The 22,747-nt window shown below is 36.4% G+C and overlaps 1 protein-coding gene across 10 annotated transcripts in view; it reads right to left on the bottom strand.

The window, feature by feature from the left end:
• The window catches only part of GTDC1 (glycosyltransferase like domain containing 1), a gene marked incomplete at both ends in the record, with an annotated part of 243,715 nt that overhangs the window by 110,130 nt on the left and 110,838 nt on the right, over positions 1-22,747 (bottom strand). The gene's annotated exons all lie outside the window — the stretch shown is intronic.

Consider the following 22,747-nt stretch of genomic DNA (forward strand, 5'->3'; position numbering starts at 1 on the left):
TGTTCCTAAAGCAGCCACACTGCCTACAAATTATTTTTAAATACCAAGGTGAGTGTGACATTGAATTTCTTTATATGACCAGAAAATGTAAAACATATGTGTATGTTGCTACTTTAGGCAAATTAGTTTGCTACATAGTAACTAAATTGATAGAAATAATAAAATTATAAAAGTCACTTTCAATATGTTAGAAAAATTTCTTAGCTAACCCTAGGTTTCTATCCATCTATGCATCATGCTCTCTAAAATACTATTGCCCTTTCTATTTCAAAGCAACACTACCTATTATTCATCAAGTAACTGAGAGATCAAGATGTGTAGGAGGAAGGGTGTCAGAAGTGAAGAAGACAGAACACACTCATTTCTTGCCTTCATGAAAGTGTCAGTCTCCTGGGGGGATCAAACATTAAATAAATCCTCAAAATATCCAGATGACCCTGCCTGCTTAGCTCCCATACGGCCGGGTCCCAGTCTCCAGAAATGGCAACCTGACCATCACTTCAGTTTGCCAGTTGTACCTGCTCACACTTTCATGGACTGTAGTAGAGATCTAACCAGTAACATTTTTATTCTGATTTTTAAAGTTTTAATAATTATAGGAGAATTATAAATTCTATTGTAGAATTTATTATAATTTCCATTTAAAAAAGTGTAGAATTCTCCAGGTATCTTCACTGCATTTTTTTCCCCAGGATAGAGTATTTGGAAAAACGTAAACTTCCCAAGAAATTCTGTAGAAAATTCCCACATGGAAACATTAACTAGGGACCACAGTGTGAAGAGCAAGATCTCGTGTTTAGGAAGAGCTGTTTACATGAAACAAAATAGATTGGTCAATCATAGATAGCTTAGTCCAGAGAGAGGAGGTTATCAAACATCAATGAAAAGGAAGAGAGAAAAGGTGCAAGTTAAAACAATTTAAAAATAACGTTAGGAGAAATGCCTCCTCCCATTCTCCTTCCTGGGATGTTACTCCCCCAAAGAACAGCCTTTGTTCGGACTGATATTCCATAAGGCCTGGGCTCTGATCTTATTCCCTTTTCACTGTGTATTCTGCCTGGAATCTCAAACTCACATGTCAAGAGGGGCTAAGCAGGTAACATAAGTAGCTGAAGTGAGTTGCTTGGGTACTCTGGTCCAAAAAAAGGGTATCCTCACCTCTATCAGCACAGCCTTTTTTTTTTTTTTTTTTTTTGGTCACTTTAAAAAGGATTTTCCTTTTGTAAACTTTCCATATTTATCTACTTATTGTATGTATATTTATTTTCTAAAAAATTAAGTTAACATTGGTTTACAACACCTATATGATACAGAGGTACATGTTTTCCACCTCTTCAGATATATGCTACACCCCACATTCATCTGATGTGGCCTTTCCTTAAGCCAGAATATTGCTGCTATCTTGGAATACAGGTCTGACATCACTACATGGAGATTATTATGTTAAATGCATGGATTTTTAAATATCTGCTTAATTAAAAAACAAAACAGTACAAACTAAAGAAGACAAATTTTAAAAAGTTAAATAGTCTGCACAACTTCAGTTTCTAGCTTTTAATTTATATTGTGACAAGTTTAAAAATATCAGCTTGAGCACTCTCCAGAGTTCTAGATACTTGAATTCAGCTTCCAACTGAGTATACTCAGGTATTCCTGCCTCTAGTCCCAATTCCTGAGGACAAAATTGTCACCCAAAATCTTTTGATTTTTCCCTTATCCTGTTAAATGGTACCATCTGTCACCTTCTCCCTCCTCCTCCTGAGCTATCCCTATCCATCAACCACCAAGTCCCTTAGAATCTTCTTAATTCCTTGTCCTTGTCAATTTATTTCTTCCAGCCCAGACAATTAGCTTCTCACACGCAATACAACAGAAACTATATAGATATCAATACAAAACTGGACAGATATAATACACAACTATTACAATATCCTTCTAATCATAATCTCCTTTCAATTTCATGCCACCACATTCAAATAAATAACAGGAGAAAGTTGATATTGTTTCTATCCTGATCAGATCTTATTGGCTTTCAGTATCTAACTCCTTAACACAGGGAACAAAATGCTCAGATAATGACCTCCAATTGCTTAACACCCTTATCTTCATCCACTCCAACCACATATCATAGCCTTGAAGAACTATTTATCTTTTACTGAACATGCCATAATTTTGGTGCCTCTATTTTTTACACTTTCTCTCCTTTGTCTGAAATACTGGTTAGTCCCCTTGTCTACCTAGTTAACTTCTACCTAATCTCTTAAGACTCAGCTAAAGCCATTCCAGGAATCTTCCCCAGGAAGATTTAAGTTCTCCTTTGATTCCAACTGTGCCCAAGCAGACACAGACTACTCGATAAAGGACATGGAAAAAAATAATATCATTCATCTTTATATCAGAGCATCTAGTACACCATCTGGCACATTGTGTTGGCTTCATAAATATTTGTTACATAAAGGAAGAGTGAGCTATGGGTTTTCAGAATAAAGAATGCATAACTGGGGAAAAGAAAGAAAAGAATGAAGGATTTGGATGATGTCTGGTCTGGATTAGTGCCAAAGTCTTCTATCTAGTCTACCTATTAATCAAATAATGTTTTGCCTCTACTCAACCTTCCAAAGGCCTCCCAGTAAATTTCAAAATGAAATCACACTCATCAATATGACAAGGCCATTCCCACCTCACTAGTATAGTCTTGTTTCCTATACCTCTCTTCTTACTTTATTTCCATTCTAGATTATGTCATTTGTTGTTTCTTCTGCTGGGAAAGCTACTGCCCCCTTTTCAGCTCCTTCCTGTTATTCAGATTTAGTATCATCTTCCCAGAGTAGCCCTCTGACCAGATCATCTACAGCCACAATCCCATCGTGCTTTTCGTATCACCCTACTTTTTTTCCTTCATAGCTCTTAACAATATTTGTAATTATTTTAATTTATTTTCAGCCTCTACCACCAAAATATAAATTCTATTCACCACTTTGTGTCCAACATCTTTTAATTATTGGGTATCATACCTATATTTTGTGAATTATTACCCCATCTGTCTCCAAGAGATAGTAGGAAAAATATTCCATTGAATCTATTGATCTACAAAATCTGGCACCAGTGAAAGAAATTTGAGTATAATGAATATATGTAATTTACAAATGTAGACTATGAAGGTATAAGAATAATCTAATCCAAGCATCTTAATTAAAACAAAGGAGGAAAAAGCTATCAGATTCAGATATTCTCATAACCATGGCTTTCCCCACAACCAAAATTTGTAATCTCTTCTTGTAGGCATGAGCTGTCTTGCTAGGTTATAATTTTTACACCATTTTCAAATGAACCTTGCTATATGGAGAAAATATCTGACTTGTCTTTAAACAGAAGAAAATAATTGAAAAATAATTTTAGAGAATCATATCATCATATAATAAAGTAGCATTATTCTTGTGAATTGTTCTTTTTATAACCTTGAAGTTAGAGTTCATCAAATAGTGCCCATGTTAAGTGTATTTAAAATTTATATATTGGGCCTCCCTGGTGGCGCAGGTGGTTGAGCACAGCGCTATGAAGCTGTCTGCAGCCTCTGCAGTGCCGGTTCGATCCCCGTCCGCCTCGGAGCAACCCACGTGGCACAGCAGACCTCTCCTGTCTCGCCCGCTGCTCCCCTCAGCAGTGCATTTTTGTCAGTCTGCCTCTTCTGTTCCCCACTCTGTCTCTGGTGAATCCTCTCACCCTCTCACGCATCTGGCCTGCACCCCGGCTCTTATATAAATAAATAAATCTTAAAAAATAAAATAAAATAAAATTTATATATTTAAGTAATCTGGAAAAAATAAGGCAAAAACACTTTGATCTTGCATGATTTCATTTTTATAGTTGAGAAATTTGAGAAAACAAACTATTTTGTTCCAACAGCTCTAATTTAGCAGGTAATAATGGATGATGGTGGTGAAAATAATAATAGCAAAATCTTCCCTTCTACTAACAATTACCGAGTGTTCATCATGCCCTAGGTGCTAATATATTTCATTGTGAAGTAAATTGTATGAAGTAGTTACTATTAGTATGACCACTGGACCCATAAAGAAACTGAGGCATAATGAGGTTAAACAATTGTGCTAGGTCACATGACCAGACAAGTACTGGAGTAAAAGTTGGTAATTGCTAGGACCCTTTCTGGTAAGTACTACCTTAGAGTTTACATGGGAAGCTTTTTTTTTTTTAAAGATTTTTTTTTACTTATGCATATAAAAATGGGGTTTAGGCCAGAGGTGCAGGGTGGTGAAAGGATTCACCAGAGACAAAGTGGGGAGCAGAACAGGCAGATCTACTGAAATACACTGCTAAGGGGAGCAGTATAGGAGACAGGAGATGTCTGCTGCACCATGTGGGTCAGCTCCCTGGCTGGGGATAGAACTCGAGCTGTACTGGCTCCCCATAACTTCATAGTGCTGAGACTTAGCCCTTCGCACCACCAGGGAGGTCCAACATGGGAAGCTTTTTAAAACAGTGCCTGCATAGGGTTAGCAGTGATTACATTATTTCTAAGCTTAATCATTATTTCTAAGCTTAATATATTCACTTTCAGAAATATATTCTGTTGATGGTATGCTTTTTTATTTATAAATGTAGAAGAAATTGCATTTTACTAAGGACTTTCTAATTTGTCTCTCAAAATGATTACAACATTCTAAAATTTATAACACTTCAGTGTAATAGTAGGTAACATTTTTTGAGTTTTGAGGTAGGTAGAAACAATAATTATCCACAAACTCCATATAAAACCTGGAAGTAGAAGGAAGAGACTTTTTCCTGGTTGTACTCTTTTTAAAAAAAAAAATTAAATCTATTTATTTATTTTTTCACATAATTGTTTTATACATTGTTTGATTTCTCCCCGAAGGTATAGCCCATAGTTCTTCCTCCACCACAACCCCCATGATCCTTCACCATAGTCTCTTGTGCTTTCCCTCTCCTGTTTTGATCCCTTCTCCCTCTGCTGAGGGGAGCAGCGGGCAAGATAGGAGAGGTCTGCTGCGCCATGTGGGTAGCTCCCTGGATTGGCCATGGATCAAACTCATGCTGCTGAGGCTGCAGACAGCTTCACAGTGCTGTGCCCAACCACTTGTGCCACGAGGGAGGCCCTCCCCTGGTTCTATTCTTAATCAACCTCTTTCCTATGAGAACTTCATTTCATGTGGGTCAGGAATGACTGACTCCTTGTCCATAACGAATCCCTGTAATCTCCCAAGGTGAGGAAGCTAAAAGGGAGGCAATATGGAACTAAACAAGCACCTTCCCAATACCAGATTGGAGTAATTGGTTCAGGGATTGTCTTTGCCAACTTGAGTCATTTCAAGGGTAGTTCATGGAGGCAGACTATTGAGCAAAGTCACTCTTTTTACCAAGACATTTTGCTCTCAGGATGTAAGACAGGAACGAGTAAAGACCATCTTACCCACCAGGAAAAAGTCATTCTGAAGGACAAAGAGAAAGACATAACTCAGACAAGAGTGCTTTAAACTCCTTTATTCCAGCTATGCATGACCCCAGGATAACACCAGATAATTCAGATATCTGATTAAATAAATGGCTGTACTCTCTCCCTCATTTTAAATGACTGTACTGGTTGAAATTGGGTTTCAGTCACTTGAAAATCTTCACCACTGAAGAACCCTGTAATTGTTCTTCATGTTCTTTTTTGCTTTAAAAAACATTAAGTACTAATACCTCTATTACTTTAAAATCAACATGATTTATAAGGAGGAAATATAAGTTGATAAAGTTCTTTGGGATTTTATCAAAGGCATTCTGATGTGGCAACTAATTAAGTCTATAATCTGTTACTTAAAATAATGTTTCTGAATATTAAAATATCTTATAGCAGCTTATTTTTATTTTAAATACCCCTAAAATTATATGGTGCCTTGCTTAGTAACTGTCATTTCTAGAGGCTAGGCAACAAAATAACAAATAGAGAAAAATTCCTAACAGCTCTTGAGGAGTCAAAACTACTTCTGTACTTTTGAAAACTTCTTGCCATCACTAGTCTCCAACAACAAAACATCTTCAAGGAAGAGATTCAATGTAATCTGAATAAAACATTCAAGTGTTATGAAAATTAACATCTAAGCCCTGAATTCAGGGTATGCCTAATGAAAATCAGGCAGAGAAGCTAATGGGAAATTTAACATAGGCCAAATGTCATTATTCTTCTAAGAAATATACTATAATTAAAACGTTTCTAAGTCCTGCCCAATGACCTCCAGTAATAATGCTTTGTTGACCTTATTATAAAAATAATTTTTCATTACTAATTTAGCAAAAGAGTGCTTTTTTCAGTCTTCTAGCATAAATAATAAAGATAAAACCAGCACCTGCATCTTCACTGAAACATAAGAAGTAATGTAAAAACACTGACTAGTCCAGGAGGAAACTTAATTCCAAAGTCACAGTGAACAAGGAAGGGGAGAAAATAAAAACAGACATTTTTATAGAAGAAAGTATAAAAGTGGCAGAAAAAGCTGATTCTGGCAAAAGATAAAGGAGATATGGTAAAAGATTGAATTTCATTCATTTTACTTTACCCACATTCTGAAAAGTATAAGAGATGTGGTCTGTTTATTAGAAAGCAGATTGATTATATACAATCTATAGAAAGAATATTTCTTTTGAATTATTATGGTATTTTAAACTTATTTAGAAAATTATTCTCTTGAATAACATTTGAGTCTTATAAAGATAATATACTGTATTCCTGGAGGTTCCTGCAATGGCACTTCACCTGGGAGCTGGCCCTGACATTTCTCTACTTTGGCAAGTTATCCAAGAGAACCTGCATTTGAGAATTCAAAGTGTGCTGTGCTCAAGGAAGATTCACATGGTCTCTTTATTTTGTAGTGTAGAGTAGAAGACACAGTCATGACCAAGTAAAAATGATTAGGCCAACCTTTAAACATAGAACGTACCCTGTGTATTTAAAGGGGGAAAAAAAATTGTATCATTTGAAATTTGCAGAGAAGCAGTTTTGGATGATCTCTGTAAGATCTTTTTTTTTTAATTTATTTTTTTAATTTTTTACATCATTGTTCATTTTTAAACAATGTTTGCTTCCCCCCACCCCCTCAGGTGTAGTCCCCATAGAGTTTCCTTCACCAATGCGACCGTGCACCATCACCTCAGTCCCCTGTGCTCTTCCCTCACTCCCTCTGATCCCTCTCCTGCCTCCTCCCCTGCAGGATGTCTCTTATTTATAATTGCCTGTTTTTGCTTTGTTGTGTTTTGTACTGTTATTATTTTTTACACTGATGTCTTATTTGGTTCCCCTATATTTCTGCTCAGTCGACTAAAAATGGAGCTGCCATACGACCCGGCAATTCCACTCCTAGGGATCTTCTCAACTGACACAAAAATATTGATTCAAAAGACCATCTGTACCCCTGTGTTTATTGCAGCACTGTTTACAATAGGTAAAACCTGGAAACAACCCAAATGCCCAAACATAGATGACTGGATCAAGAAAATGTGGCATATATACACAATGGAATATTACTCAGCAATCAAAAAAGATAAACTCATGCTATTCGCAGCAACGTGGATGGAGCTAGAAAGAATTAGGCTCAGTGAAATAAGCCAGAAAGTCTTTTTTGTTTGTTTGTTTTTCAAATATGTTACCCAAGGACAGTGGCACACTAAGCTGTCAATAATCATTTTCATAAAAACCTATATTTATTAGATTCTCTAGAGAAAAATGGGGTCCTAGCTACCCGGAACAGGTAAATTTTGATAAAGGATAGTGAAGGAAGGAAGTGGGCAGAAACCAGAATGACAACAACGTAAATGCCTTTTAAGGCTAGGAAGTGACACAAATGTGCTGATGAATGGATCAGAAAGTGGTGAGTTGACACCAAAGTTGGAGAGTTTATGTCCCCACCAAATACATTCAGGCTTATTTTTTTTATTTTATACATTTTTACATCATTTTTCATTTTTGTACAATGTATGCATTTTCATCTTGGTTATAGTCCCCATACAATTCCCACCCCACTTGTTTTGATCCTACCTCCTCCTCCCCCCTCTGTAGTGTGTCTCTGGTTTATAGTTGCTTGTTGATTTTGATTTTTACTTTATTATAATTAGGTTTTTTCCTGGTCCCTTATTTAGGTTTTCTAAATTCCTGCTATGAGTGAGACCATCCGGTATTTTTCTTTTTCTTTCTAGCTCATTTTGCTGACCATGATCCCTTTCAGCTCCATCCATGTTGCTGCAAATTGCAGGCATTCATCCTTTTTGATTTCTGAGTAATATTCCATTGTGTATATGTACCACAGGCTTAATTTTTAAAAGAGCGAAACTGTTCTGTCAGACAAGCACAGTAGTCCCCATTTTATGACCATTACTTAGCTCAATATTCTAAATTGTGCTGCACAGAATTACTAAGATCTCTGGAAGTGTTCTTAGGTGTCCACATCAACATAAAATAAAACATACAAACAGCAAAAGTGAGTTATTACTTAGAAAAGCATTAGGGAAGAAAGCCTGAGGTATAATAGATTCTCTTGGTATGGGCATCTAGACTTTCCACCTTTCTTGTCCTTGCTCTGTACCTCAGTAAGTTGAATCAAATGCACTGCCTCTGGTTGTGGAAGGTTTCAATCTATTGGAAAAATAGGCAGATTTCAGAGTATTTATTCACTGCTCTGCCCTTGCCTGGTTGCAACTGGTTGACTGCGGCTTTCTAAGAGCAGGGTTAGCTGACACTCTTCAGTGTCTGGTAATTACCCTTGCAGGCCCAAAGATGGAAACACTGTTATTAGATGCACAATACCGCCTACCCTTTGATGTCTTCCTTATACCCTGCTTACACCTTTGTAAAAAGTCCTCTGGTTAACATTTTCTCAAGTTTTAAGTTTTGAATATATTTTATATTTCTTCTAGGACTCCTACTTCAGAACTCCAAATAAAATGGGTTCCTTTTTGCAAGACTTTTCAGAGTCCTTAAGATGGGAATATGTACTGCATATATTCAAAAGTGGTCCAGGAAGGAGAACCATGCTGAGATTAAGAAGTCCAAGTAGCAGAGGTAAGCAAAGCTCAAAACAATTATCAATGAGCATGGGAAGCAAAGAAGAACTTTCCTCAATTCACAATTTCTCTAACTTTAGGGCAGTGAGGGCAGGTCAATTCTGGGAAAGACAATGGGAAACACTAATCTTGATGCTAAAACTATTTGCTGTACACTGTAGATTCTTGTAAATTCTTTTTAAGGTTCTTTTACTTTCATTCATTCATCCTCCCCGCTTATATACTCTCTTGTTTTGTCATTATTTCTTGTGAATATTTCACTCAGGATCTTTGAACTAATAAAGCTAGGGGAAATGTTTGGTACCTTTCTTTCTGCCTTTTAATGTACTTTCTGGATCATATATTAGGATATCATATTGCCTAATAAAATGATCATATAAAAACTTTGCTTCAACTGTAAAATGAACCTGAAAAGAGAAACACTGAGAATACTTTTTTTAAAAAAACCCTAAATTTCTATTATACAAACCATTAAGACAATGTCAATAATAAAACGATATTTTAAAATAATTTTTCAGCACCTGAAAATGGACCTCTCCTACTCGTCAATCACAATTTGGGAATTTTGAGTCCATCTACTCTTTTCCAAAAGTACATTCTACATAAGACGTGACCAAAAGCATACACACACACACACACACACACTCACACAAATACTTTTAGGATTTTATTTACACAAAATAGTATCTAAACAAAGTAAGCTGCCCTCTCTATGTCTAGAAAATATCACAAACTCAACAAGTCTGAATCCAACACTTGATCTTTCCATCCAAATTTGATTCTGTCATATTCGTCCCTATCCTTCAAAACAGGGGAGGTCTAACTTGCTTAGGTTAACAATTTTGGTGTCTCATCCAAATCACACTCCCAAATCAATTCATAGGTAAATTTGTTTTGTTTTACCTTCAAAATATATTGTGAATTTGGGTACTTTCATCAACTCCACTGGTATAAGTCTGGCCAGATGCTTTTACTTTCATCTTTTAATCTAAATCTCACAATAACCTAATGTAGAAGGCACACATGGGAAATAGAAGACCTGGGATTTGAAACTATACTTGGCAAGTTCCCAAGCTTTTGCTCATTTTAATATACCAGGATAAAACAAAGATTTTTTTAATTGACTCTTAAAAATTAATATGCAATGAACTATTTCTAAGAAATTATCTCCTCACTTATGATTTAGGAAAGTCAAAAGGCTTAGCAGACTTGTTCTTCAGAAACTTAGAAAGTGTGTGTGTGTGTGTGTGTGTGTGTGTGTGTCTGGGTATGTGTTAAGGTGTATACATTACAAACACACATAAGATTTAGAAAGGAAAAAAACATTTGATGAATTTGTTGCAAACTTAAGGACATCATAGCTTATAAAAGAAATCCAATTAAGAATTGTGAGGTGACTAGTAGGAAAAGGCTTATTTATCCCATCCCATTCTACATAGCCAGGAGCCAGGCAGAGAAGCAGCTGGGTGCAAGAAAGCATTAGGGAGCTGAGTCTAGGGTACCGCCAGGGAAGAAGGTGGCAGCTGGGAGTGGGGAGGGTTTCAGGATTCAACATTTAAAATGATCCAAACAGAAAAATGCCAGCTGGAAGAAGGGGGTGCTAGGCATCCAGTAACCTTCTGGTAAAACCAATTTTCTGTCTGGTATAACAGAAAGCACATGCCACACGTTAAGTATCCCAGGTTTTGAGGGGAAAAAAGTACATTTTCCCAACAATTATCTTATTCAAGCTGTGAGTACCATCTCCACAGGGAATGCACCGGGGAGGGTGACCTGTTATTAAGTTGGCACATTTTGGCCTGTGTCAACACCAGGACGGTTCTTCTGGGTACCAGAGCAATATGCCAAAGAGACCTTTAAACATTTTATATGTTTCCTAATTTAAACTGGGAATGTGATGGTCCCTTAAGGTGATTCTCTTTTTAAAGGGTATATCATTAAAAGGGTTATATGAGTCAATTCCATTAAAATGCACACACACACACATACACGCACAATCACAGAATGAGATATATACATTTCAAGCACATATGATAGGCATCTAAAGACTACGGGTTTAAACCCTTAGTTTGTCAGCTCTAGAGGCCTAATTTTGCAATCAGCTAAACCTACAGTACATTTTCATCAAGTGCTGCAAATCAGCAAAATATTAAATGAATCTTGAAAAAAATGATTATGAATCCACAGTTCTGTTTGACTGTATAATTCTATTTAAGATTAAAATTACTATCATAAAAAGGCCACTTTCTGAATGTAATTCCACAAAAACATCATCACAAAAGCTTTTACTGCTATTTATGTCAGAATGTATTTTAAACAGTTCTAATCATTTACCTTTGTGGACACTTAATTAAAATTACAAAACCAATTTTAATCTGTAGTCCAATTAATATGCAAATATATGCAAATGTGGTAAATCAAGGTGGTGATTAAGTTAAGGACACTCTATTTCATGTCTGCTTTAAGTGTGAAAACAAACAATCTTTTTTGTAATTGTACTGATGGATTGTGATGTTTATAGGGTTAGTATGGGGTACAAATGTTTATGCATCAACATTATGCCAAAACAAAGATTTTATACTCTGGAGTGATTTAGCATCCAGCATACATTCAGATGCAACAAAGTCATTTTGCAGTCATCTTGTGAATTAGAATAAGGTCAAAGCAAAGTTAAATTTCTATGTCATCCATTTGTACGGCTATTTAAAATTCAACAATCACTTTCTGATGTGTTAGGTAAGAGCCAAGAAGTCTCAAGAATGGCACATTATCACCCTTTATCATTTCGTGTTCCTAATATACTGGTTTATCTTTGATACTATTACAGCAATCATTCTCTCATTAAGGTACAGAGATATTCAGCCTTTTTAACCCCTCTTTTTCACAAGTTTTAAATATGGAAAGTACAGCTAAATTCCAAGTGACCACTGTAGTTGTTTCACCTCAATCGCAACATATCCTTGAAGCCAATTGCTCCCTCTCACTCTTCTCATGCTATTGTCTAGATAGCACCGATGACACAATTTTTCTGAGGAACTGGCTTCTGCAGCACTGTTTTAAAAAGGGCAGATGTTTAAACTCTATGGGATTCAGTTTCTTAAATTTCTGGTCAATTTTATAGGGATTTTTTTTTTAAATCCCACAACTTCCTTCTAAACAATGTTTTCTCCATTCTCAAACATCTCTCTATTTTCAGAAATGTGTATCTTGCAGAGATGAAGAAGAAATATTCACTTTTTGAAAAAGAAATAATGTGACCTAAAAAATCACAGTCACATTATGTCATATTTTGGAAAACAAATAATCTCAAGGCTCTCTTACTGATGAAATATCTATGAATTATCACCTAACACATTCATGTTAGGAAAACATTAAGAATAATGGTTTGCTCAACAAAAACAGTCACAAATGTGAATAATTTCGTTTTTGTTTTTTTTTTTTTTTTTAAAGACCAGAGAAGCCACAGTTGCTCATATAAACTTTGAAGTGATTATAAGATCATTGAGTACAGGGCCTTTTTGTCCCAAATATTTCATGTTTCTGAAACATCCCTTTCAACATTAAACATTTAGCTATTGATTAATAAGAATTTTGGCAATGCAGCTTTAGCCACCAGCAATTTGCACACATTTCTTACTGGGCATCTACTTTCCACATCTGCAATATTTAAAATTATCTTTTTCATTCTTAATTGAAGGTATGCTTATGTATATTTCCCCATTTCACTTAGAAAAATAAGGAAAGTGCATTTCAAATTGTAGTAATCTCATCATTTTTAACACTCGATATACATTTTAAAATATTACCACTCTGTGAAGGCAGATAATTTAATAAAAAGCAATACACTTTATAGTTATGTTTACTAAAGTAGGTAATGTGTCCTTAACATCCTTCTGGAAACTTATTTCTCCCTCTCAATCTAATCTAATTTTACCATCCATATTTTGATATCCTTAAAAATATCTAACTTTCCAAGAACAAAGATCCTAATAAATGTTGAATGTAATTGCTGCATATATTTTTCCTTTAACTGTTCCACTGTTACCATCATTACTTTGCATTGTACATCTTCTTACAAATCATTCTTCTAAAATATTTTAAAATGAAACTGTATACAACAAACCATTAAGTTCATCTCTCTCTCTGAGTAGGTGTTTAGGGACTGTAATTTTCTAAATGTATCTAGTACCAACATATTCAATTATGAAACAGTCTTCATGTGATGATGCACCTAAGACAGCAGTTTACATTTATATTAACAAACTCTATCTTCATTATAGTACAAGGACAAAGCAGGATTCCCTTCCCCAATTTAGATCCAACAGTGAAATACATAACGCAATACAACATAAAATGAAATAAAAGGAGGAACATAAAAAGCACTGCATTAAATATTAGAAAAAATAGCAGGCACGGAACTGCAGAGCGGCAGCAGAAAGAGCTGTGTTGAGACAATGGACCATCTCAGAGCAGATGCAGAAAAATGCTCTGGAAGTTAGGAAGTCAATCATTTTCTTAATGATTAACAGGCTTTTCTTAAAGATTCTTTATTTCATAAAATTAAGTATTTTCCAGGAGGATGAAATTTCATTCATGTATTAATCTGAAATCTATAGCAACCAAATACAGTGCAACGCCTGAGCCAAACAGAATCTCCTCTGGTTCAGCTCTCCTAGGAATATGTCACAAAATTGTATTAGTGGGTAAATAGTACCCTGACATGACATGAGAAAACAAAGCATTAATGAATAGGAACACAGATCAAAATATCATCTAATTAAGAGGTAGTCATGATGGGATGTCCTGCTGGCTTTAAATGAGAAAAGAGGGCTGTTATTTACAGGACTTTCTGAAAGTCCTTAGCTTAAAGCTATACAGTGTGATAGAATCGCAGGTATGGGGGAAAGATTAAAAACCTACAATGAAACAAAACTTTTTTTTAAAGGACATACAATTATCCACATTCAAAAAGCTTATCAAAATATGAACACACTGACATTCAAATTTCTTTTAACTTTTGAAATAAAAAGCCTGGGAAATTTTTACCATTTGGAGGAATATCAATCTTGGAAACTAAATAGAGCTATATCTTTCTTATGATTATCTCAATAAAGTGATAATTTTTTTAGAGACAGAAACTTGTTTTCTGTTCTGTGATATTATATGATTATTGAAAATTAATCCAGATTATGCTAACATTCTTAGAATTTTATATTTCACAAACATTACCCTTTTTTAGATTGGGCACATGTTTTCAGAAAAGGCTAAAGTTTACAGAAATGGATTCTCGCTTTCCTTTTCATGTAGTTTACTGATAATCCTGCCTAAATAAACTAATTTGACCTTGGGAATGTCTCACATTCCATGGAGCAGCCCTTTTGAATAACCTCCAAAACCTACACATCCGAGATGATTTTGGACCTCCTCCCAGAAAAAGCCTTCATCCTAATGGCCATCTAGGGGGGATGAAAAGCTCAACATTTTCTCCAAATTTCTGGGAGGTTGAATGTTGGCTACGCCAGAGTCAGTGCTCTGTCCTGCTGCCTTGGGGGGTGGAAAGTTAATCAAATGAATAATACAAGATAATAGTGGCATCATTCACTGGACACACTTTCTTCTAATCAAACAAATCTACTCGGACAAATCAAACTCTAAAAGTGAATCCTGAAAGCTCACAGCAAAAGGGGAGGAGAGTGAGAGAATCTAGGCCTCTTGCAGGCAAGGGAACAGCCAACTCAGAAAACAAAAGCCAGAAAAAAGCCCTTGCATCTGTTTGCCATTCTAAACCCAGCCCAAAAATAAATCATCTCAGGGATTCTACTAAATCTACAATTTTCTACAACCTTTTTAGTATGTTTATTTCTTTGCTCACACGAAATGCCACGCATTCAAAAACTCTGGATCAGAGAGCAAACAACTTCAGTCCAAGTTCAAGCTGTGGATGATCAAAAATGAGACTTCGTATTTACTTTGCCTTTTACTTGGTCAGTTTTATATGGAAGAAAAATGAGAATCTGATGTCCAAGAAAAAGAGGTGTGTTTCACTTTTTCCCTATAATTTGCTGCTCTAATTCTTTGGTGTCACTGTAGCACATCCCGACATAAAGGGGCTTGGGGGAAAAGTGTGGGTATGTGAAAACCATCTTATTTTTTTCATCAGTAAAATTCAAAAGAGAGCACACATATTTTCAACTATTTAGACTATCTTAAAGACTCACAGAATTTTATCTTATTTTATGTATATTTTACATCATTCTTCCTTTTTGTACAATGTATGCTTTCTCCTCTCAGGTGGAGTCCCCTCTCAGGTAATTCCCATCACCAATTCACCTGTGTACTGTCACCATAGTCCCTTGTGCTCTTCCCTTCCCTGTTTTGATCCCTCTCCCTCCCCCTGCCCTGCAGAGTAAGACTCATAGGATTTTAAAACGAATGTGATCACTTAATCCATCTTCTCATTTTCAAAGACTCAGCTTAAGCGACTTGACTTATACAAGGTCACTCAACTAGTTGACTTCAGTTGCCAGGACGAGCACAGTTCTAATCCAGGTGGGGCACCCACAATTAAGGCTGTTCAGAACCTAACCAGGACCTGGGTTACCTATTCCTCAAGAAGGTGGCCTGTCCTCAAACCTGTTGGTGAGCCAGGACATGGGACTGAACATAAGAGAGGGGAGGACTACAATCTAAATAAGAGTTCTCTAACTTGACAGTCCTTAGCAAACATAAGACAGGCTTACAGCCTTTGGCCTAACAACAAAGTTTTCAGCCCCAGAAAAAAACTAATTTAAAAAAAAAAAAAGATTTATTTATTTATTTATTTATTTATACAAACACTGGGTACAGTCAGAAGCGCGGGAGGGTGAGAGAATTCACCAGAGCCAGAGCGGGGAGCAGAACAGGCAGACGGACGAAGTACACTGCTGAGGGGAGCAGCGGGCGGCAGGAGAGGTCTGCGCGCCATGTGGGACCCTCCTCTGGTGGCTGGGGAGCAGCCTCCTCTGGTGGGTGTGGGACCCTCCTCTGGTGGCTGGGGATCGAACCAGCGCTGCAGAGGCTGCGGGCAGCTTCGCAACCCAGCGCTCAATCGCTGCGCCACCAGGGAGGCCAAAAAAAAAAACTTTCTTAAAGTTTAAGGACACAAAGACAATTCTCTTCCATTTTGTTAGCACTGTGCATCTGTGCAACTGTGCATCATGTGCTCCTGCCTTCTGGGGAGGAGGGGGAGAGAACACTATCTTGACTCCTAAGGTGCTTAAAAATTAGTCGGGACATTCTGAAGCAGACACACAGAACACAAGTTTTGCTCTGTGACCACATTTTTCCACCTTTGCGTAGACTCAAATGACTAGGCATTAAAACTGATTTCCCTTGGTGAGATCCTCTGAGAGGGATAACCTTTATTAACGTCAAACAACACTGTGCATAAATTATCTGATCTCTTTAAGCTAATTGGAAACTGCAACTTGATAACATAGCTGATCCAAATGGGCAGCTATATATTGTGATCCAACATACTTCAAACACACTATAAAATTGTAGAATTGTGGGCTATGACCTTTAAGAATGAAGAAAAGGATTATTTCTGTAAATGGAATTTCCTGGCAATTATAATTATATAATATAATGCTGATTCACATAGATTTGGCAAGCAATTCTACTTCCTGTGACAGAAAGGTGATGCACTGGAAGTATATTGCAGCCCAATCTCAAAGGAGTCGTTCTAAATCATATGTCCTTTGTAATAAATGATTTTAGTACTCAATTATTGATGGATGATGACTTTTAAACTTTGTTTACAAATGCCAGAGAAGTTCTGGGTGGCCCTTTCTAGAATCATAGGAAAGTATGAGGGTAAGACTGAATCGGAGAAAGCAATTGCAGGGCCTCCCTCCTTCTCCAATGAAGTCAGCTCAACTTCTGATGGCATTGTATTTGAATAAATGCTTGCTTGGCTAAATAAAAATTCAAAAGTGACTACCTCAGTTAAATTAAGAAATTAAGGTTAAATCACAGAAAAGTGTGCCAAACAATTATTTCTTCCAGTCTGACCACCCAACCTCCAACCATGATGTAGACCCAGAGACACAAACAGAAAAGGGCAGAAAACAGGAAAAATTTCACAATTCACTTCTGATGAGTTATGCACACATTTAGTAAATATGTGGAATGTGCAAGTCACCATGTCTGCTGTAAGGAGAGGGGATATCATCTCCATTCTACAAGTGAAGAAACTGAGCTTTTTACTGGTTGAGTACTTTGTCAGTTACATAAGTGGTCAGTGGCGGAGCTGGGAATAGTATCCAGGCCTTGTCCACCTTATCCAAAATTCCCTTTTGCCTAAACTAAGTTGCAATCACAAGAACCTGCTCTTTTTTTGATCTACTGGAAACCACAGGATCCCCCCAAAAAAATCTATAAGCCAAGAGAGAATAGGAGAGTCTTTTCTCAACAGGTAAATATAAACAATTAATTTTTTTAAGATTTAGTTATTTATACAAGCACTGGGTACAGTCAGAAGCACGGGAGGGTGAGAGAATTCACCAGAGCCACAGCGGGGAACAGAACAGGCAGACCACAGAAATACACTGCTGAGGGGAGCAGCAGGCGTGGCAGGAGAGGTCTGCATGCCATGTGGGACCCTCACCAGTGGCCGGGGATCAAACTGGCGCTGCAAAGGCTGCGGGCAGCTTCGCAGCCCAGTGCTCAACCGTTGCGCCACCGGGAAGGCCCAATATAAACAGTTAAAACACTGAACATATTTAAGTACTGACATAGTTATAAGAGTTGACGGGCATGGATGGGAAGGGGGCGAGGGTCCCTCACCTTTAATTTTATCTAGAGATAATGTAGATAATTACAAAATTAATGGTGCATAATACTGAAATAGGTAACTTACTTGAAGCTTAAGAAAAAGAGCAAAACCTAAAAATCATACGTTACATTAAATCTACGTTTCGACCTCTATTTGTTCTAGCTATGCAAACTGAAGAACACAGAGCACTTTCCAATCTCATTTTAAAAATCATTTTTCCAAAACTGAAAAATATTTTAACTTTACTGCTTGGGATGATAGTGATTAAAGATAAGAAATAACTTCTGGAATTCATGTATTTTTTAATCTTACATAACTGCAACAGAACCCAACTTCTAATTAGAAATATAAAATGACAAACTTTTAACAGTTAGAGGGATGTGAGATATAATCCAGTTCAACGATTTCATTTCACAGATGCAGACACTGAGGTCGTGAAAGGTTAAATGACGGGCCTGACCACACACACAGCTAGTTAGTAACAGTGCTTCCACGCCAACCACTAGCCTGGAATTCTTTTCTCTACAAGCACTTTAAATTATATCCAGAGAGTATAAGTAATGCTCTCCAAAAATGTGTCAGAGACTATAGATGGGCACAGACCCAGCCATCATAAACCATGATCATTACCTCAATAAAGGGGAAGTTTAACTCTCTCTGACACGACCAAATTATCCAATCACTTCTGCCTTAGTTTCCTTCTTGAAATACAGATATTTTTGACATAGACTTCGTCACAAAGAGTAAAAAGCTCAAGTTTTGCCAACATTCGAGGTTAAAAGTACAATTAACTTTGAGGAGATAAGCAATGTGGAAAAGACACCAGATTTATCATACTAATTTTAATTGATAATTACCATTTAGAGTTTTCTTGCTGATTCTACTTTACTCATCTAAGCAGAAAGAATTCTAACATGAACCCATTGAAAAATAGTAAAATTTACATGAAGTTAAGTCACCAGCCAAAGAATTGGAAACACTTGAAGTCTGAACACGTGTACACATTGGGAGAAAGATAGAAGAAATAAGAAAAGGAAATTATTAAGAGAAAGTTATTTAATCTAAAAATTGCAATATGAATTAACGTGTTAAAAGTGTGACTCAATTATATTGCAAGGTATAAGTCTCTCTCCATCCTATTGGACCTTAAGCAGGCATGGGAACAATGAAAATTTAGTATTTCTAGTGAAGGCAAAATACTGGTTCCTTGCATGTGTTTGATCTTGGAAGCCACTTTCAGGAGTTTTATTTAATGACTCCTTTTTAAAAAAGGATGGCTGTGGGGAAGAGAGAGAAACACAAAGCAAACCAGAGGTCACCACAGCCCTCACAAAGAAGTAGTGATAAGACCATATAAACTGTATTTAATGGCTCCCAACTGAACAGAAGCGTGACTAAGAGAGAAAAGTGCTGCTTTCACCTTTCATTCGATTCATTCACATGTTTAATTCTACTGCCCAAACTGTTGATGTGTTTTATGTTTTTGCAATCAGCTAACAGTGGCATTTTAGATCCCAACTCCAGACAGGAATGTTTTCAGCAAGAGCCCTTTTTGCCAAACAGTTTAAGTGTCCATAGGTAGCACCAATTCACACAGATACAGAATGAAACTCCAATGGAGTCACGATGGCCCTGTGTGCACTGCACAGCACTTCCAGCGTGCAAATAATAGCCAAGTGTTCTGTCAAATAGTTGCATTGTTCAAAGGAATGTACCATGAGCCCCACACAAATCAGGGCAACGAAGGATGAGTCCCTGAGCTTCCTCTTCTTGAGCTGGGGAATTAGGCTCCCCGAGACACACTGCCCTCTGGAATAAATGGTTTTTGTGCTCAATTATAGATGGTCTCACATTGAACACATTTTTAAACAGGCCACTTCTCAGATGACTTAGGAGTCAACCTCTACGAGGAAAAGGGGGCAAACAACACTGCATATCTCACTACGGTCAGGACACACAGACTGAAAGAACGTGAAAGGACAGTGAGAAAATGATCATTCCAGGCTACAAATATGGTATTTTGCATGGTGCCCAGAACGTTAACACCTGTGTAATGGTACCCAGTCTGCTCACTTAATAGACAAAACAAAAAGGAGGAATGCATTTTTTTTACATGATTTTGGGACAAAGGATATCTATTGTTTGGCTCTGACTCTTAGAAAAAGGAAGAGAAAAATGTATAAATCTATAAATTGAAAGCAACTTCTAATACTTCTTTATCTTTCAATGAGTGAGCAATGCTGTAATAATCACTGTTCCACAGCCTGCTAAGAAGTATATGTGCTGCCGAAGCGAGCACACCTGCTAAGAAGTTAGTACTGTGTCAGATATCAAAACCAGATGATATAAATAACTCAGTCAAAGATTAATAAATTTAAAGTTTTACAAAACTTCAATTTCACAACCTGAGACTTTTATATTACCTAAATAAAAGTACTTGCAGCTACTGAGAATCACTGCTTTGTAATAGAACAGGGAATTATGATGCTCGCTTGCATGATACAAGATGACTCTCAAGGAGGGTTTTCAATGGAAATAAAACAGGTCAAAAAAAAAAAAAAAAAAAGCCTATGCCCCAGTACCTATAATTTCAGTTCAACTTAGAGAGTTCCAAATAAGATTTACGAATAAGCCAAACAAATTTAATCTGTGAATATATTTAAGGAGACATCTAAGTACTGAGGGTTAATAAATAATCACCACCCATCTCTTACTCCCAAATGCAGCCTCTCTGCATCAACTATCCTTTTCATTCTCTACCCCAGACACTGATCTTTAAATTTGTTTTCACCTAAACATTACTCGCAGGTGCTCAATCATATTTTATTATAATAGTATTATAGAATGTTATTTATTGCCCTCTAAATACTGTTTAAAATCATCAGTAATTACGTTTTCAGAAATTTTATTAATAAGCTTAAAAATATATGCCTGTGTATACACACACAGGCACTGATACATTTATGTTGGTGAGCATATGTGCAGACACAGCCCAGATTCAAAAGCAAAAAGAATGATTGTTATTTTACTAGTTGTGTCCTGACTATTTTATTTTAAACTATTTATAAATAAATAAAATCTAAAACATTACTTAAATTTTACAACCACAGCAAGCTATTTTGAACAAGATAACCTCCTTTGCAAATTTTTATCGGAATAGGAGGTTTTTCTTTGATCATCTGTAATATGCTTTATTGTTTTATGTATCTGAAGTCCATGATTTGTACTACTGTAGAAAAATATAGAATCTAAAAATGTTTAAAGTGAACGATAATGCACAGACATGCCTTTGGAGAAAATCACTTAGATGTTTATTTTAAGGTATTTTCCAGAGCAATTTGGCACTGCTAAATTTTAAAGCTCGGGCTCAATTAGGCCCAAAAAGGAGAGCATGGTATAGCAGGCTAAACAGTGTACTGCATTCATTTATTGTTCAGTTCACAGTCTCTGAATACAACACAATCCTCCAACAGAGTCAGCTTTCATAATTCAGCAGTACAAAGTCTGCAAACACATGTAACCTAGATCCATATTTCCCAGTGACAGCATATGATAGCAGAATGTGAAGTATTAATGCTGGTGTCACTACAGTCCTACACTCTACTGCACTTTAAGAGAAAGCAGCTGCTGAGATGAAATGTGTGCCAACTGTCTGAAGACAGAAACATAAGAAACATTCCTTCTGTTACAAAGGGAGAGACACACACAAACAGACTTGCTTTTAGATGCAACAAGCACAAAGTTTCTTACTTTTGCCTTTTAAATTTTTCAAAACGCTTACCAATTCTGCATAAGCAGAAAGATGCATTTATGAAAATCCCGACTTTCTTCTCATGAAAGTAATCTCTAAGAGAGTTTATAATTATGCGCCTACAAGCCAAAGGGTGCAAAATCTTAAAATATACACTAATAGCCGATGAGATCACACACCTATGGAAAAACAATTGCGACCTATGTCACAGATAACATGGATCAACTGTGCATTTTCAAACTATCAACATATGGTCCTCAGCCCTTCCAGTGAATACTTCATTTGGCATCTTCATAAAATTATTATCTTGAAATAATCATCTGAAATCTTTGTCTAACACATTCTCATAGAAGACAGGCTGTCTCTTTCTAAACTAAGAACCTGGTAGACTTGTTGCTTTTGGTAAACCCTTGACAAGGGGTGAAGTTTGCAAATGTGTAAGGGGCATTCTTCTTTTGTCTTGATATAAAGATTGGCAATTTGTTGAAGAACTGCAGGGTCGGTATCTTGATTCATACTGGATACATTCTTGATGTACCAGTACAAGATGAACCAAAGTACTGTACTGCTATCTTTTAAACACAGCTCTACAATAACAATAAGTGTGTGACATCATCTGAACTGTTTGGTTATAATTCACTTAAAAACTAGTACAACCTCATTGACCCCCTTATCAAACAATTTATTGTGCATTTGCAGGCTGGACAATGAAATAGAGGAGGTAAAGTATTAACGGTGACACTATTTGGCAAGCTCATAGTGCAGTTCATTCAAAAGGCAATTTTAAAATTGAATGAAGAGGTTTGACTAGGCAATAAAAACAGCCACAATGCCAGTGAACAGTACTTAGGAGGAAAGCCTCTAATTATCCTATTTATAAATCAACAGCAATTTTACTGATGACTTCTGCTCAAAGTTGATTAAAATAACTTCAAAAAAATTTTTAAACTGGATCATATGCATTTTTATTAAACTATAATTTAAAATATTATTGATTGTTTGAAAATGATAAAAACTTGAGAGCAAGAATGAGACAGCATTTCTGAAGAGAAACATTCATACAATGCTCTGCAACATAATTATAGCACTGCCCTTGGGGAAGGGGA

This window comes from Talpa europaea (genome assembly GCF_964194135.1).
Source record: "Talpa europaea genome assembly, chromosome: 1".
NCBI lineage: Eukaryota > Metazoa > Chordata > Mammalia > Eulipotyphla > Talpidae > Talpa > Talpa europaea.